Genomic DNA, 18,768 nt, shown 5'->3' with positions numbered 1-18,768 from the left:
TTATAATGTAGCGAAGGTTGTTCCAACTCCGAGAGCCCGTCTGCGAGTGCTGGTAGCACAAGTGGGCTGGGGTGGGCAAACAGCTGTTACTCGGTCATCACGCAGCTGCGCCGCAGTATAAGCGACGGTAGTTCACTGGTCGAGAGCCCGGGGCCAAGGTTAGCCATGCGGCCCACGCATGCGCAGATGGCGCCACGAGCAATGGGCTACTTGGCACGTAGCCCGTACCAGCTGTGCCTATCAGTGTGTGACTTGTTGGGTGCCCAGGCAGCAGAGATAAACTACCTAATGGAGAGTAAATAAATCAATAAATCATAAACAGGTCGTCTCTTCATCAGCTTTGGCTCTTACATCGAGGAACTGACTTTCTGAATAAAAGCTATTTGCAGGGGCGGTATGAACTCGGCACAAAGTGTTTTAGCAAGGGGGTTATGCCATTTATATCTAACTGGCGTAACTCTTGCTACTCTGATACGTGCCGACTGCTACCGCATTCCATCCTCCGTGAGCCCACAACCACGTAACACCGCCGGAACGGCAGCCTTACAAATGGCGCTCGCCGATCTGTAATTCGGTGGCGCCCCCCTCATTTCTTCGATTCGGGCGCCGGGCGCCGCGTTCTCCAGCCCCGGGCTGGCCTCTAATGTCGGGTTATTGATAACCTCTCGGCGTGTAACGCAGCTGATTTACGGCCGTGGAATATTGTGTTTCCCCGGCGCGGCGCCCCCGGCGAGGTAATACTATTTACACGTCCGTGACGGGGCCGCCGGCGCTGGGCCGCATTTATCGCGGCACGCCGATCGAGCCGGCCGCCCCGGGCGCCCCCCAATAATCCCCGCCCCCTCCTTCCATTAGCGCGCCGATCGCGAAGGGGTGTGCCGGTGCTGCGATGGCAGCTCTCGCTCGTGGGACTATACTTGAATCCGGAGGAACGAGTAATCACGGCGTGGAGACGGGCGGGAGGCTGTGAGCGGGAGTGGGGGGAAAGAAGTCCAGATTTCATCCCGCCAGAGAGCTCCGTGGCGCACCATCTCCTCTGGAGCGCTGTTATTCTTATAATAGAACTACTGACCATTCTTAATTGGCACTGGATTCTGACCTCTGTGTCGGTTATATTTGCGGAAGACGTCTTTCTGTTTATAAGGAAAGAGTAGTCAGGTAGGTAAGTTGAGTGGAAATCGAATGTTCACACCTACGACATTCTAATTTTCTAGGTAGTTAGGCAAAGTTCCACATTCTGACCCTAGAAAAGCAAACTGGGCCCAACCGACTTATGTGTCGGGCTTCGCCAGTGGCGTCATTGGGTGCGGTGTGGAGGGTCAAGTGGGCAGCACTCCACTTTACCGGACGTTCTCGGGTTCCTTGACCTTAAAGCTATATCCGAACAGGCCTCTGAAGGCCCAACGGTAACGACCGACTTCCATCTCATCCTCAGCCCAAAGGCGTCAACGGATGCTGATATGGGGGGACGTCAAGTCAGCACACCGCTCTCCCATCGGTTGTCATCTTTCGTGGCCTGGAGCCCCTACTTTTCAAGCAAATAGCTTCTTAACTGGTCTCACAAGGGTTGAGGGTACCCATCTAGCCAACAGCACACTGCAGACCCATGCTGTCTTCCATCCAAGTGTCAGCCAAACCAGATGGTGCTTGACTTCGATCATCTGACGGGGACCAGTTTATCTGCCACGGAACGGCCATTGGCACAAAGATTAAAGAGGCTAAATGAAATAAATCAAATGTCCGCCTTGGTATCTACGCTGTCAGTGCGGCAGATTGCTAATCAAAGGGACCCGGGTTCGAGCCATAGGCAAGTCAGAGATTTTTTTCCGTTCAGGGACCGTGTGTTGCGTTGTGTTTTTCCTACGTTCGTATCGTCATAACTGACAATTCACTGTTGAGGTGGCTCTATGGGCACGTCCCGAAAGACAACGATTAAAAATAAATAAATAAAAAAAACCTCAAGCAGTTATATGCCATCGTTAGCGTCTAACGTTTTACTTTCCTCTCGGTTCCCTACCTCATCTGCAATGTTGTTTAAAGGGACTGAGAGAGGGGAGTTTGCTCTCTGCACCTCCCTCTAGTGGCTGGCTGGCTCTGAGCACTATGCGACTTAACTTCTGAGGTCATCAGTCGCCTAGAACTTAGAACTACTTAAACCTAACTAGCCTAAGGACATCACATACATCAATGCCCGAGGCAGGATTCGAGCCTGCGACCGTGGCGGTCACTCGGCTCCAGACTGTACCCTAGAACCGCAGGGCCACTCAGGCCGGCCCTCCCTCTAGTATCATGTCTTAATACGTGTCCCATTAACCTATCCCTACTAGTTGTGTTTTCCTCATAGTCCATCCCATGATGTTTCTGAGGAGGAACTCCTTATTCCATTTCTGTATATCCATCTTCAGATGGGTCATCACACTGTCACCTGTACTGTCTTCCTCTTGCACTTGAGAGACAGAATTGTTAGTGTGTGAGCTCCCCAGATCTATGAGGGCTGTTCATAAATTCCGACTGGCTATTAATAAAAAAAAAAAGAAAAATCCTGTACTTACATATCGACATTACACCGCCACATAGTCGCCATACAAATTCAAACATTTGTCGTATCGTGACACAAGCTTATTTGTCCCTTATTCAAAGAATTATACCGCTTGATGCCAGTTGTGCCCGTAAACTCATCATCGATCGTGAAGTGCTGAATAGGCAGCCGGGGAGTCTTCTTAGGAAAGGTATGAGCCACTTGATGCGAAGTCCGTACTAAAGAGAGACTGCTGAATGAACTTCCAGGCACAACGTCCGAGATTTTACTATGTTGGATTCGCGGTGTGAGGTCACACATAGTTGAGCAGAAAAATGATTCTTTCGGAGGATCATCCCATAACTGTTGTTTGGAAACTCTCGGAATAAACCCGTGATGTCAGAGTATTCTGAAGCAATAGTCTCATAAAATCTGTAGTCAAAAGTCCTTTGCACTTCGAGATTTAACAGTGTCTACTAACATTTTTTCTGGCTCATAGGGGGAGAATGAGCATGTACCCATTGTTTGGACTGTTCCTTATTTTTCAGAGTTCACTTATGTTCCCCCAGTCCCGATTCTAATCAGAAATTCCTCGCTCTCTTCATGATAGCGCTGAAGGAATGTCAAAGCCGAACCACTGGCCTCTTTGTGAACCCTGGTTAAAAATTTCAGTAGACACCAAAGACAAAATTTGTAATACACAAACTTCTTTTCGAAAGTGTTGAAGAGGGCTGTTTTTGAAATCTGAGGCATACCTTCAAAAAGTTCCGAAATTGTTAATCGACTTGTTGCGCAAGTTCATCAGAAAAATGTGAATATCTTCCTCAGTCACTTTCATCGTGCTCTTCCATGTGACCAACTTTCAGTTCTCTGCATTACCCACCAAGCCACCATCACTCATAACCCCTATCCCCATACACGATGACGAATCTTAGCAACTTTGACTTCCTCCTCTTACAGGAAGCGAATGGCAGAACACACCTCCCTACTGGCGGAAGACTTAGTGACACCGTCCATTTCAAAATCGCTTGCTGCTTGCACAACGACGAATGCAACAGAAAACTGACAGACGCAACGTGACGTTCAGTTCTCTCTTTTTTACAGCAGCCCAAGCGCCATGAAGCTTCGGTCACATGTCTCTTTTTAATAGCCAGTCGAGGTTGATGTATCAAAAATCCTCGCAGTTTTGGCGCACTCATTGAGATGTAATATCTTCGTTAACTTCTCGTGCTTTCCAAGCCGTATATGCCTCTGGTGTTGCTTTGCGCATGACCTAATAGGCTGCTCCACAGATACCGCAATACACATTAGGGGTCACGAAGTGTATGAACAATAGCAAGACGTGGTGCTGACGTCACAGTGAACCGAAACAGCACTCAGTAGCACGCAAGTGCCATAACATATTGAGCTGTAATCTCGTTAACGAGTGAAAACGAGGTTGTTTACGGCTGTGTGAACTTTTATTTGTAATTAGCCGTCGAATACAGAGCTACGCAGTAATTATCAGTACACTGAGGGATTTTTAGAGTAAGTTTTTAAGTGAAAAATATGGTTTGCTGCGCTTTCTCCAGTTGTACTAACTATCACAAGACGAGTAAGTAAATTAGAAATTATGTTTAATATATTTCCTAAAAATAATGAGATGAAACTAAAACGGGCAAATGTTTGTAAATATGCAGATTTGCTTTATGCCGAAAATGCTCGTGCCTGCTCACTACTGATTCGCATTATGAAAGGTATTTTAAAAGTGAACTGCTAAGTATTTCTTCGGAACACAAGCTGAAGGCAGACGCTGTTCCAAGTTTAAATCTATTATCTTCCGGTGCTGATTTAGGGCCTAGTAATGAACTTAAAAATGAAATATTCAGGCACAAAAATGAAGCCACTATAAAGAAGATATTTTACAGGTAAATATATTACCAACTAATGCAGAAATTACTGCTAGACAAAACATTAACAAGAAAAACATACTCTGTTGCAAATGCGGCAATGCGTGCTTAAACCAGTAGCTAGAAATTATGTAGAGCAGACACAAAAGACCTTAGACCAAAGAATGCAGATTTACAAGATCGTCTCTCGATATAGCGGCGAGTTACTGAAATTAAAACATGTTCAAAAAGTGATTCAGGGCTCTTTTTCTGAGTGTGAACAAGTGGTTACGAAAGGACGCTGTACTAAATGGACAACCGAAGATACTGAAGAGGCTGTGACTTCACGTTGCCTGTGTATGACGACCTTCCCCGAAAGAATTATTTCTTTGATTCTGAGCCATATGCGAGAGAAATCCTATCAGACGGTACATGAAAGCATGAGAAAGAATTTGGCATCTTAACATACTGACGGAAATTTGTGCTACTAATTGTAGAACCATCATCTTTTGAGGAATAAGACCCTTATTCTCTACGGCTTACTAAGTTAGTTAGACTTTCCTTAGATCATTTGAACGATTCTTTTACGGTAATGATGTGGAACGAGTCTGTCGACAGGACATGAACACATGATTACCGTGGACATTAATGAACACAGTATTATTTTATTCCTATTCATGCAGCTACACTCAAAAAGGACTTTTTTTACTGGCTAACAGTTTTTAATTAGATACTCGTGAATGGAACAGGAGTTATCTAGGATAAATAATTTTCAACTATATTTGGTTCGCAACCCATCAGACACTTTATGTTCCTGGCCAAATGATAAAAATGTCTTGTTGCAGCATATTAAACTGTTCACTGAGACATTGACAGCTTGAACAATGGGTAAGAAATGTCATTTTTTCCTCTAGTGTAGTAGTTATGTACATCACTGTTCTTTTCAAATTGTGATGGACTGTTTATGACGAATTTCATTAGCGAAAAAATTTATTGTGGCGGCTCAATTAAAATGCGTAGCTCCTTGGAGAGGTACCTACATGACGCACGTGGGTGAAGACCACATATCATTTTCACTGCTCGCTTTTGGGGAATCAGTACTTTCTAAGAGACGAGTTACACAAGAAAATTATTACGTACGCTGATGCTGAGTGGAAATACTCAAAATATGTGAGGCGGTTGATACGTTTGTTTTCAAGATTAGCAGTTACACGAAAGCTCAACTGTTGGAGAAGCTCAGTAACATGATTTTTCCAGACACCTTCTCTTGTGCCCAGGTAAGTGAAGGCCACAACAAGGAAGCTGAAGAGAGTATTTCAGACATGGGAGAAGTTTTTGGAGCTGCACCGAATACGAAGGAGAAAACGTTTCAGACTTGATGGAAAATGTTGTGTTGTTATAGATGATTGCAGGATATGTTGCTTATCGATTTAAACGCAAACACCTCGAATTAGCGCATTTGTATGGTAAACTAACTGTTCACGTCAATGTTTCACGAAAGAACTAGTATCAAATAATTTCATGTCGTTCTTTGATGAAACAAACTGAAAATTTTTATGGAATTGGCTTCGAAAATGAAAAGAGAATGTCAAGAATCCCACGGCAATTCATTGATTGTAACCCAATGGTTTTTGTAAGCTTAAAGGATATTATAAATGAGAAACAGCCATTAATGGAGGACTTTGCTGTAATGCGGTTCATGACACGCACTTTTATCACAATGACAGCTATCACCAAGAAAAAAAAAGCAAGGTATTAAGCGAACTGAGAGTGAACAAAATATAGAAACCGAAAAATGAAAACTTTGTAACCTAACTTACCAGAATAAAACAATCATACGTGCACCGTGTACCAATCAGCTTCAGTGCAGTGCGGCATGTCGGGAGGGCTCGCGGCGATGTCGAAGTTCACAGTTCACAGCCCATCTTTGTGTGAGCCCTTCCGTAACCCCGGGTAACACGGTCTCACCAGAGCATATCGTTCCGCGCGCCCAACTGACTTCATAAAAGCCACGCATTTGCGGATGTCGACAGAATACTTAATGAAGTCTAGCAAATCTCTGACTTTGTTGTTTCTTCATAGACTGTCCAGATGCCCACTCACTTCACCAGAGAAACTGTCTGCACGTTCATTTAAACCAAAAATATTCTGTCAGTACCTATCAAAACCAGACTGAAATTTTCCGATTTTATCATGATGCAGAATTTTTATTCGAGGACTTCGTTTTGTAACATGGGTTCTCTGATTGGCCAAGTGGTTCCAGGCGCTCCAGTCCGCAACCGCGCTGGTGCTACGGTCGCAGGTTCGAATCCTGCCTCGGGCATGGATGTGTGTGATGTCCTTAGGTTAGTTAGATTTAAGTAGTTCTAAGTCTAGGGGACTGATGACCTCACATGTTAAGTCCCATAGTGCTTAGAGCCATTTGTTCTCCGATTAGTGTGAACAAGACTCTCCAGAGAGTACAAACCATTTTTTCTAATACTTTCCATTGCTGTTTGTGAAGTATCTCTCTGACACTGGCTCGAAAGAGACCAGCGACCTGCCATGTTGTTCTTCCTTAAATATTTTCTACTTCTCCCGCTAAACGAACTTTCTAGGATCCTAGACCGATCAACAGTACTCAATAAATTCTCAAAGGAGGGTTTTGTAAGTGTTCTCTTTCGGCCCAAATTAAACTTTCAAATGATTCTTACAAAAAATCTTAATCGGGCATCCGGTTTCCCAACAGACATATTTATGCTAGCATTCCACCTTAAATCACCCGGACATCATTAGTCAGATTAATTAAGCCAAACACCCATCGACACAACTCCAAAGGCTGAAACCTGTGCGCTTTGACTAAAAGTTTGGCAATCATATTCTGCTGCTACAAACTCGTAGAGTAACAGCTGTAATCGTTATTTCTGTAGATGATGAATGACTAACTTCCTCGCTCGAAATATCGTTATCAGTTCCACCTGCATGCCTGCCAGTAGACCAGTAACGCGAGGAGGTGTAGCTTTGCTGAAACATATACCGGCCAGACTTACAGAAATTGCCCAGGGGAGAAACCAACAAAGCTAAATGTTGAAAACAGTCAGATAACGTCTTTTAAGCAGTGTAACTCGTTCATAACTGGTCCAGATAACTTATAGGAATTATGAAAATAACCAACAATTCAACGTTCAGAGTTTACCGAAAATCAAAGTAACCCAAGATACAGGTAATCCTCTCAATACTATTAATAGTACCATTCGAAAATGATTCCCTTTCACAAGGCATATTACGATATTGTCTTTCGTACAATGTTGGGAATCAAGAATATAGAAAACGAGTACCTGAAAACAAAACACACTGAAGATGGTGGAGCGAATCACTACTATTAGTGCAATTTGTTTTGGATACCTTGTTCGAAACAATAATTACACCGATACATAGCAAAACTTATTAATTGTTACTAAAATAAATTTAGTATAATAATACAATAATCTCATTTGCAGTATAATAGCGTACTATTGTTAAGCGGTAAACCCCCATTAACCCTATGTACAATGGCGTTTATGACTGAAGGTGTGATCTGCTAAATTAACTTGTCCAAGAACAGGAATTACGCTTAGTAAATGATTTATGTGCCTGACTAGTCCGAGGTAGAACCGGAGAAGTGCAACGTTTTGCAGTGTTAGAGCCATTTTTTTAAAAATCATCAGTATTCTGACTCGTTTGATGCGGCGCGCTACGAATTCCGCTCCTATACCAACCTCTTCATCTCAGAGTAGCACTTGCAATCTGAGTCCTCGATTATTTCCTTAATGTCTCAACACACGCCCTATCATGTTGTCCCTTCTCCTTGTCAGTATTTCCCACATATTCCTTTCCTCTCCGATTATGTGCAGAACCTCTTCATTCCTTACCCCATCAGTCCACCTAATTTCCAACTTTCATCTGTAGCACCACATCTTAGATGCTTCATTTCTTTTCCGTTCCATGTTTCATTACCATACAATGCTGTGCTCTAAACGTACATTCTCAGAAATTTCTTCTTCAAATTAAGGCCTATGTTTGATATTAGTGGACTTCTGTTGGCCAGTTTCCAGTGCTAGTGTGCTTTCGATGTCCACCTTGCTCCATCCGTCATTTTGCTACCTAGGTAGCAGAGTTCCGTAACTTCATCTATTTCGTGACAACAGTCCTGATGTCAAGTTTGTCGCTGTTCCCGATTCTGCTACTTCTCATTGCCTTCGTCTTTCTTCGATGTACTGTCAGTTCTTATCTAGTAGTCATTAGACTGTTGATTCCATTGGGCACATCATGCAATTCTTCTTCATTTTCATTCAAGATAGCAATGCCATCAGCGAATGGCGTTATTGATATCCTTTCACCTGGAATTTTAATTCCACTCTGAAACCTTTCTTTTATTTCCACCTTTGCCTTTTCGATGTACAGATTAAACAATAGGGGTGAAAGACTACGTTCCTGTCTCACACCATTTTCAATCCGAACTCTTCGTTCTTGCTTTCAACTCTTATTATTCCCTTTTGGCTGTTGTACACATTGTACATTACCCGTGTCTCCCTATAGTTTACTCGTATTTTTCTCAGAATTTCGAATATTTTGCACCACTTTACATTAAAGAACGCTCCTCCCGGTCGACAAATCCAATTAACGTGTCTTGATTTTTCTTTGGTCTTGCTTCCATTATCAACCGCAAAGTCATAATTGCTTGTTTGGTGCTTTTACCTTTCCCAAAGCCAAACTGATTATCATCTAACAATTTCTCACTTTTCTTTCCTATCCTTCTGTATATTATTGTTGTCAGCGTCTTGGACGCATGAGCTGTTAAGCTGATTGTGCGATAATCCTCGCACCTGTCAGCTCTTGTGTCTTTGGCATTGTGTGGATGATATTTTTCCGAAAGTCAGGCGGAATGGCACTAAACTCATGCATTTACAAACCAACGTCAATAGTAATTTTGTTGGAACTTCTCCTAATGTTTCTAGAAATTCTTCTGCCTTATTTGTTCTTAAGTAATCTAAAGCTCTCTTAAATTCGGATTCTAATACTGGATCCTCTATCTTCTCTAAATCGTCTGCCGTTCCTTCTACTACCAGATCAGACACATCTTGCCCCTCACAGAGGTCTTCAGTGTATTCTTTCCACCTATCCGCTCTCTCCTCTGCGTTTAACAATAGAATTCCCGTTGCACTCTTCATGTTACCGACCTTGATTTTTATGCCACCGAATGTTGTTTTGACTTTCCTATATGATGAATCAGTTCTTCCGACAATCGTTTCTTTTTCGATTCTTTCATATTTTTCATGCAGCCATTCCGTCTTAGCTTCCCTGCACTTCCTATTTGTTTCATTCCTCGGCGACTTGTATTTCTGTATTCCTGAATTTCCCTGATCATTTTTGTATTTCCTCCTTCCATCGATCAGCTGAATTATTTCATCTGTTACCCTTGGTTCGGCCGGCCGATGTGGCCGAGCGGTTCTAGGCGCTTCAGTCTGGAACCGCGCGACTGCTATGGTCGCAGGTTCGAATCCTGCCTCGGACATGGATGTGTGTGATGTCCTGAGGTTAGGTAGGTTTAAGTAGTTCTAAGTTCTAGGGGACTGATGACCTCAGATGTTAAGCCCCATAGTGCTCAGAGCCATTAGGACCCTTTTTTTACCCTTAGTTTCTTCACAGTTATCTTGTTTGTACCAATGTTTTTCTTTCCAACTTCTGTGATGGCCCTTTTCGGAGATGTCCATTCCTCTTCAACAGTACTCCCTACAGAGCTATTCCTTATGGATGTATCTACAGCCTTAGAGAACTTCAAGCGTATCTGGTTATCCGTTAGTACTTCTGTATCCCACTTCTTTGCGTATTGATTCCTCCAGACTAATCTCTTAAACTTTAGCCTACTCTTCATCACTACTACATTGTAATCTCTGTCTATCCGCTTCTGGGTGCGACTTACAATCCAGTATCTGATTTCGGAATCTCTGTCTGACCATGATGTAATCTAACTAAAATCTTCATATATCACCTGGCCTTTTCCTAGTCAGTCTAAGTGTAGAGCCGAAAATTTCGTATATACTTCCGCGAGGTCCATTTTTCGTCTGGAACCATGTGGTTTGCAGTCGTCATCCTTCCTCCCCTGACCCACCCCCCCTTCCCACTTATTTTCCTCGCTTTCGCCTCTCATCTCTCCCCACCAATCCCTTCTCCTCATTCTGGAAAATAGCTGGCACATCTGATTCCTCCAACCGCTATGGCTTTAGGAACGATAACAGCAGCGGAGGGTAGTTACACCTTTCGATTGATAATGGATGAAACACTCAAGAAAAATCAGGATTCGTTCACAGGCTTTGTTGATCGAAAAAGAATTGTCCGGCAACGGAAAGTGGTGCAAAAAGTTTCAGATTCTGAGAAAAAGAAGACTTAGCTATAAGGAAAGACGGGTAAGATAGAATAAGAATAGAAACCAGGAAGGAGGGCAGAAGCACGACGCTCACGCAGTTTAGTGATGGGTGGCCGGAGAATATATTTCAGTCACATATCCGCTCTGTATGGACGTGAGAATGCCTCATGGGGTGACATAAAGGGTGTGAATGAAACCACCACGTTCCTTGGGGCGTTGATTCTCACACATTTCGCGGTCGAAATCGACACTTCCTAGTGCAGTGAGCACCCTTTGACGGTGCTCACATTCCTCTCTCTCAGACGTTTCAGCCCTTATCTAAGGACATTGTGAGGCTGCATGTCTATTGAATAAGTGCAAGCTTCCGACTGTCAACTGTAATAAAAATGGCAAAGGTAATGCTAATCAGAACATTGGGAGGAGTTGTGGTCTAAATAATAGATTTATGCATTCCTAACACCACAAGACAAAAAAATGTCTAAAGAAACGTCACACAAACATTTACGTTTGCCAAACGCTTTCACTAATATGCGGTCTGTGGTGAACAATGTGATCAGCTGGGGATCATCACAGGACACTAACCAGAACTAATCGCTTTACCTGACTTGATACGTGTGAATCCGTGGTATGGCCCAAAAACTACCCAACTATCAAGCATCTACACTTTACTATTCCACAAAGAAAAATAAGGTTCCAAAGAACAGGGGGCTCAGAAACATATATTGGAGCCGTATGCCACAGTTAAATGCAGAGGGGAGAGCAGATAGATGGAAAGAATACATTGAAAGCCTCTATGAGGGTGAAGATATGTCTGATGTAATAGAAGAAGAAACAGCAGTCGATTTAGAAGAGATAGGGGATCCAGTATTAGAATCGGAATTTAAAAGAGCTTTGGAAGAGTTACGGTCAAATAAGGCAGAAGGGATAGATAACATTCCATCAGAATTTCTAAAACCATTGGGGGAAGTGGCAACAAAACGACTATTCACGTTGGAGTGTAGAATATATGAGTCTGCCGACATACCATCTGACCTTCGGAAAAGCATCATCCACACAATTCCGAAGACGGCAAGAGCTGACAAGTGCGAGAATTATCGCACAATCAGCTTAATAGCTCATGCATCGAAGCTGCTTACAAGAATAATATACAGAGGAATGGAAAAGAAAATTGAGAATGCGCTAGGTGGCGATCAGTTTGGCCTTAGGAAAAGTAAAGGGACGAGAGAGGCAATTCTGACGTTACGGATAATAATGGAAGCAAGGCTAAAGTAAAATCAAGACACTTTCATAGGATTTGTCGACCTGGAAAAAGCGTTCGACAATATAAAATGGTGCAAGCTGTTCGACATTCTGAAAAAAGTAGGGGTAAGCTATACGGAGAGACGGGTCATATACAATATGTACAACAACCAAGAGGGAATAATAAGAGTGGACGATCAAGAACGAAGTGCTCGTATTAAGAAGGATGTAAGACAAGGCTGTAGCCTTTCGCCCCTACTCTTCAGTTTGTACATCGAGGAAGCAATGATGGAAATAAAAGAAAGGTTCAGGAGTGGAATTAAAATACAAGGTGAAAGGATATCAATGATACGATCGCTGATGGCATTGCTATCCTGAGTGAAAGTGAAGATGAATTAAATGATCTGCTGAACGGAATGAATAGTCTAATGAGTACACAGTATGGTTTGAGAGTAAATCGGAGAAAGGCGAAGGCAATGAGAAGTAGTAGAAATGGTCACGAAGTCAATGAAGTTAAGGAATTCTGCTACCTAGGCAGTAAAATAACCAATGACGGACGGAGCAGGGAGGACATCAAAAGCAGACTCGCTATGGCAAAAAAGGCATTTCTGGCCAAGAGAAGTCTACTAATATCAAATACCGGCCTTAATTTGAGGAAGAAATTTCTGATGATGTACGTCTGGAGTACAGCATTGTATGGTAGTGAAACATGGACTGTGGGAAAACCGGAACAGAAGAGAATCGAAACACTTGAGATGTGGTGCTATAGACGAATGTTGAAAATTAGGTGGACTGATAAGGTAAGGAATGAGGAGGTTCTACGCAGAATCGGAGAGGAAAGGAATATATGGAAAACACTGATAAGGAGAAGGGACAGGATGATAGGACATCTTCTAAGACATGAGGGAATGACTTCCATGGTACTAGAGGGAATTGTAGAGGGCAAAAACTGTAGAGGAAGACAGAGATTGGAGTACGTCAAGCAAATAATTGAGGACGTAGGTTGCAAGTGCTACTCTGAGATACACCGCGGTGCGCCCGGCAACTGGAGTCATGGACGGCAGCAATCCGGTATTAACGGCGCGCGCCCAAAAAACTGCAAGTACGCGGCCTCGAGTTCGGCTTATTCAGAAAGCAGGTACTTCCCAATGAGCCTCTGAAACCCCAGTGGATTTCAGTGTGCGGGTGGACTCGTTTGCTGGTCTGCCAAACCACTTTCACTCCGTGCCACGACCATTCGTGACGGAATATGTCAAATGTTTAGATGGTCGGCTCAAAACAAATAAGTACACCCACGCATCACTTGCTGTGTGCGTGATGCCAGAAGCAGTACCTCTGACAATTCAGATGTTGACTGGCACGGGCTGTAAGTGCCACACTAGCAAAGGACACAAGTTTCACCATTTAGGTAAAGACCTGCAGTTCTTTACAAGGGAAGAGCCAGTACAAGAGTGTCGTGTTCTCTTTCTTTCAGCTCTCCTCGCCTCCTCTTAGCCCACTACCACTTCAGCACAAGCCAATCGCGAGCTGGGGCGCCACATTCGAAGCTGGTAGACTGCCCCTTGCTCTGTATTTGACCAACCAGCGACTATAAAAATTAATTGGGAGAAAAGGAAAAAAGAACCACCTACGCAGCCCCTTTCCCACGCGTTTGTACTGTGCCTTTGCAAAATGCATGAAGTGGACGGAACCACAGTCCTCCATAAAAAGATGATTATCTCCCCTGTTGCGTCCATTTCGAACTTTCCAAAGAACGGCCAAAAACTCTGGACGGTGGGCGCCACAGACATGTCCCATGGAAATTCGCAGAAACACACAGTCTTCTCATCGGCTTTCTGCCTAACAAGGGCCCATCTTCTGCTTTATTGCCAGTCTTCAATGCTCTGCCTTTTGTTGGGCGACTTCTCGACGCTAGTCAGCCTACATGGACGCGGCCGCCGACCGACCGGCGCCATCCGACGTGTCTGCACAATGAGACTGCAGAACTCGGCAGTCCGCAAATGTTTTCACCCAGGTTCCACAGAAAAAACGCTCCGCTCGGCCCTCAGCCACCATACAATTTTACTGTAGTCGTTTAAATTGGCACCCTCTTCCTTTGGACGCAGGTAAAGCTTAGCTCTATCCTTCACTAAAGCAAACAAGTAAGAGCGTTAACTACTGCAAACCATTTCATCATATGAATGAAGTCAGATCATATCCAAGGTTCACAACCAAGTAATAAGGATGATCCTCCCTGAGAATATTACGTGGCATGACACCTTTCCAAAAGTAAGGGTGCCCTGCAATCTCTCACGTGGTTGCACCACTTTGAAGTGCAGTGTGATCGTAATTTATGCTCTCGTGTACAAGATAGAGTCACTTAGAATCATTACAAACCAGTCGACAAGATTTATTCGTGATATAAAGCAACAGAATCTGCTTATGGATTTTCGACACTCATGTTTCACGCCACCCTGTGCCATGATCGCGGGGAGAGAGAGGTCGGTAAAAAAGTTGCTACACGCGTGGATGAAAGTACAAAGGATCCATCTAAGAACACCCTAGTTTAGCAACACCCCATCACAACCACTCACTTTGATTAGAATTTTAAAAATGTACTTGCACAGATATAGCCTGTGACTAGTTGCCTGCAGGTAACAAAAGTACTTGAGACCCATAAGATTCCAAATGCCTTTTTGCAGGCGCCTAGCACTACTACTCAGATTGTCTCCGTGAGGGCACGTTGTTCAAATTTTCAATAAAGTTTGCCGTGTGCCACCGAAAGCGCTGCCGAAATGGGGGTCTTACAGGGACTCCTTGCCTTTTTACTCACACATGTGTCAATGTCACATACCCTCACGATCAAAACACAGGAGGGCTGAAAAGCGCATAAACTCCATTTGCTGCTTTTGAAAGGTCCCTAGTGGTGCAAACCTGTACACAGGAGCAAAAATTGCAGTCGCGGTTCACTCCAAAGGGGTGCGGCAAATTCAGTATAGATGGAGCCACACAGTGTCAATAGAGAAGGGTTGCCACGTCCGCGGAGTGTTACCAGTGCCCTGGGTCGCCAAGTCCGTCGTCCCGTTGTTCATCGCACTGCGAACTGTTGCTTTCGATCGCTAAGTGTGTGGGAATCAACCCCCAAAGAAAAGGGTGGTTTCATTGATGCACTTTATGCCACCCCCTGAGGCCTTTCCATGTCGATTCTGAGTGGTGGCGGGTCTGAAATGTTTTCCTCCATCACTCATAAGAAAATAACTTGATTGCAAAGCTGAGCGTCGCGGTTCTGCTCTCCATTGCAGAGGCGTCAAAAGAAGGGACTAAATGTGGGAAAGACGAGCTGTGACGTCCTTTCCATCACGTGGAACGCCCACGGTGGCGCTTGGCAGGATTGTTGTGAGAGTTGACATCGTCAACCCGCCTTACATGTGAGCTTCCTTTTTTTATATTTTATTTTTACTTTATTTTATTTTATTTATTTATTTATTTTTTTTTTTTTTTTGGAGGTGGTGATGCTTTGTATCTTGAAGCCTCGTCAGGACTGTGGAGGGCGTCACGCTTTTGCACCATTACGTAGAAAGATTGTAAGCACTTTTGAACCCAATTTGAAACATCTGCGTCACAGCAGGAGAAAATTGGCGAGTCTCGGAAAAGCGGTCCTTTAATTGTGCCCCTCACTGTGGACGCAGGTAGACGAGACGAATGACATGGAACGCGACTCGTCGCCGTAAAGAAACACAGATTGTTTCAGTGAGGCGAAGCTCTCGACAGGGTTCCGCGCCGTGTGAAATCTGGCAGCGCACAAGAGACGTTGGTCTCAAAGAGGCTCCTGGGAGGAGAGCCTGCCTGCTGTAGGGTAGCGCAGACCGGCAGACCGCAGTGCGGGCCAAGACGAGTAATCTGGGGTCCGGGCGAGAGCGGGCCCAGGAGGCCGTTAGCGGCCGCGGCCGCCGCTATATACATCGAAATGCAATTAGCCGGACCGGTGTCGAGCGCAATTTCCTTGACCAAGCGTTCCGACTTAATTATCGAAATGCCGAGCGAGTGCGGGCCGTGCATGCTCCGCAGTCATTACGGGGGCTGCAAGGCGCCGGGAACGGGGGTATAGGCTGGCAATGGAGCGGTGTGGCCGCGCCCCCTCACCACACCACGGCCTCACTCCAACACACACACACACACACACACACGCACGCACACACACACACACAAACGCACACTCGCAAACACTAACGCCCTCGCAAACACTCGCTCAGGTAAGCTACCTCATGAGCCACTGTACTCGAAGGACAAGGGCTTCGAAATGGGTTGTAAATTACAACGGACTACACACACTTTCACGACATGCCAAACGGACGTAAGAGACCAAAGAAGATGAAATGATGAATGATCTTCCATCACTTAGAGCGAAACAGATCTTCTTTTGCAATGTTTGTACGACATTTAATACAGCCCTAGAAGAGCTTTTCTTATTACGATATTGACGTCATAGTACTGTCTGTGTTAAATAAGTTTGCCGATTACCTTTTACGGACCTTAAGATGACTGGGGTAGTCGAAACTCGGTGTCAATAAAAAGTATTTATTCAGGCAGTATCTTATTCCGATTATGTATTGACGATGTCTTGCAGCCTTCATGTAGCTGTTAAACAACAATCTCTATGTATACAGGAGAGAACAAGGTTGCTTGTTTTTCTGTATTCTTACTCTTAGGAATGGTATCGAGCTACAATCGCATCGTCATAGGTCGTGTTATTTATTATTTGTGCCATTATACAATGTTTCACAGAAATTTATGGTGGTGTTGTGTTAATTTTACCTGATTTTTAACGGTCCCCAATGGTCCCAGACTCTACACGAGAGAAAATTGCGTCGTGATGCGCTCCATAGGGGTGCGACGCGTTCTCATAACAGGTTTTTACCGATATTTATGGAGATGTTTTATTAAGTTTATTTGATTTCCAGCAAGCTATGGTAACAATACGAGGATAAAATATATCTAGATAAACATAAGCAAAGAATTGTATGAAGGCACAAATATTAAATATGCGAACGCTGAAGCTGAGCTTATACATCAGTATTGGTCCGAATAATAAAAATTTAAAAAAGAAGCAGCATTGCGCTTGTCTGTATACCAGTATACAAACTAGCGAACCGGGCAGTGGCGGCCGTTGTGGCCGAGCGGTTCTAGGTGCTTCACTCCCGAACCGCGCTGTTGCTACGGTCGCAGTTTCGAATCCTGCCTCGGGCATGGATGTGTGTAATGTCCTTAGGTTAGTTAGGTTTAAGTAGTTCTAAGCTAGGGGAGTGATGAATTGAGCAGTTAAGCCCCATAGTGCTCAGAGCCATTTGAACCATTTGCTAGCAATTGTGCGTTACTTTAACAGCTAGTAAATGCATGAATTGATGGGACAGAGAATTTAGCGATCAAAATGTACATATTTAATTCTTTATCCTGTAGATATTGTAAATAAATGTTATGTTTCATTCATTTGCTGTGCGTCTTTAGTATTATACAGCACCTCATGATGCTGACACAGCAGTTTGGAGCACATATAATTATCTCTAATGTAAACACTAAAGATGCAGAAATTAAAGAGGTAATAATGTTTTAAGAAACTTACTGCAGCAAAATTGTCAACTAACAAATAAATAAATTCGATTCAGTTACCCATTTCATTATGAGATATGATTCCCGATAATTAGCGGTTAATTTGGGGTGGACCCACCAATTCTCCATTGGGTTTAAATCTGGGAAGTTCGATGGCTAGGGGAGTACAGTAAACTCATCCTGTTGCTCCTCGAACCACGCACGTACACCACGAGTTGTGCGAAACTTTGCACTGTCCTGCTGGTAGATGCCGTCGTGCTGAGGAAAAACCAACTTCATGTAGAGGTGAATGTGGTCCCAAGGATTGATGCATATTTATTGTATTGATCCATTATGCCCTCCACCAAAAAAGGGTCACATAGGGAATGTCAAGAAAACATTTCTCGGTCCATAATGTACACAGGGTGATTACTTTCAGACGTTTCACGCCGTACACGCTAACGGCCACCTGCCTGATGGAGCATAAAACTAATTCATCTGAAAAGCCTACATGTTGTCACTAAGTGGACGACCAATTGCGATTGTATTGCATGTTAACTGGGGGAGTAGAAACGATGGAGAGGATCCGCCCCGTCGCAGCCGCAGTGGTCCACAACCCCACGACGACTACCGCAGTCAACTTCACCCCTCCGCCGCCCCACACCGAACCACTCTTTCAGGGTTATTGTGCGGTTCGGCGGCCCCCGGTGCCCCCCCCCCCCCCCCCCCCCGGCCAAAGAACGTCTCACACCAGACGAGTGGAACCCCTATGTTTGCGTGGTAAAGTAATGGTGGTGTACGCGTACGCGGATAACTTGTTAGCGCAGCAATCGCCGACATAGTGTAGCTGATGGTTCAAATGGCTCTAAGCACTGTGGGACTTAACATCTATGGTCATCAGTAGAACTTAGAACTACTTAAACCTAACTAACCTAAGGACATCACACAACACCCAGTCATCACGAGGCAGAGAAAATCCCTGACCCCGCCGGGAATCGAACCCGGGAACCCGGGCGCGGGACAGTGTATCTGAGGCGGAATAATGGGCACCAGCCCGCATTCGCTGAGGCAGATGGAAAACCGCCTAAAAACCATCCAGAGACAGACCGGCTCACCGGACCTCGACACAAGTCCGCTGGGCGGAATCGTCCCGGGGACCAGGCGTTCCTTCCCTATCCGAAAAGCCGTGCATT

Source organism: Schistocerca americana, chromosome 4 (assembly GCF_021461395.2).
Source record: "Schistocerca americana isolate TAMUIC-IGC-003095 chromosome 4, iqSchAmer2.1, whole genome shotgun sequence".
NCBI classification, from domain to species: Eukaryota; Metazoa; Arthropoda; class Insecta; order Orthoptera; family Acrididae; genus Schistocerca; species Schistocerca americana.
Note: the sequence above shows the minus strand (reverse complement) of the source record.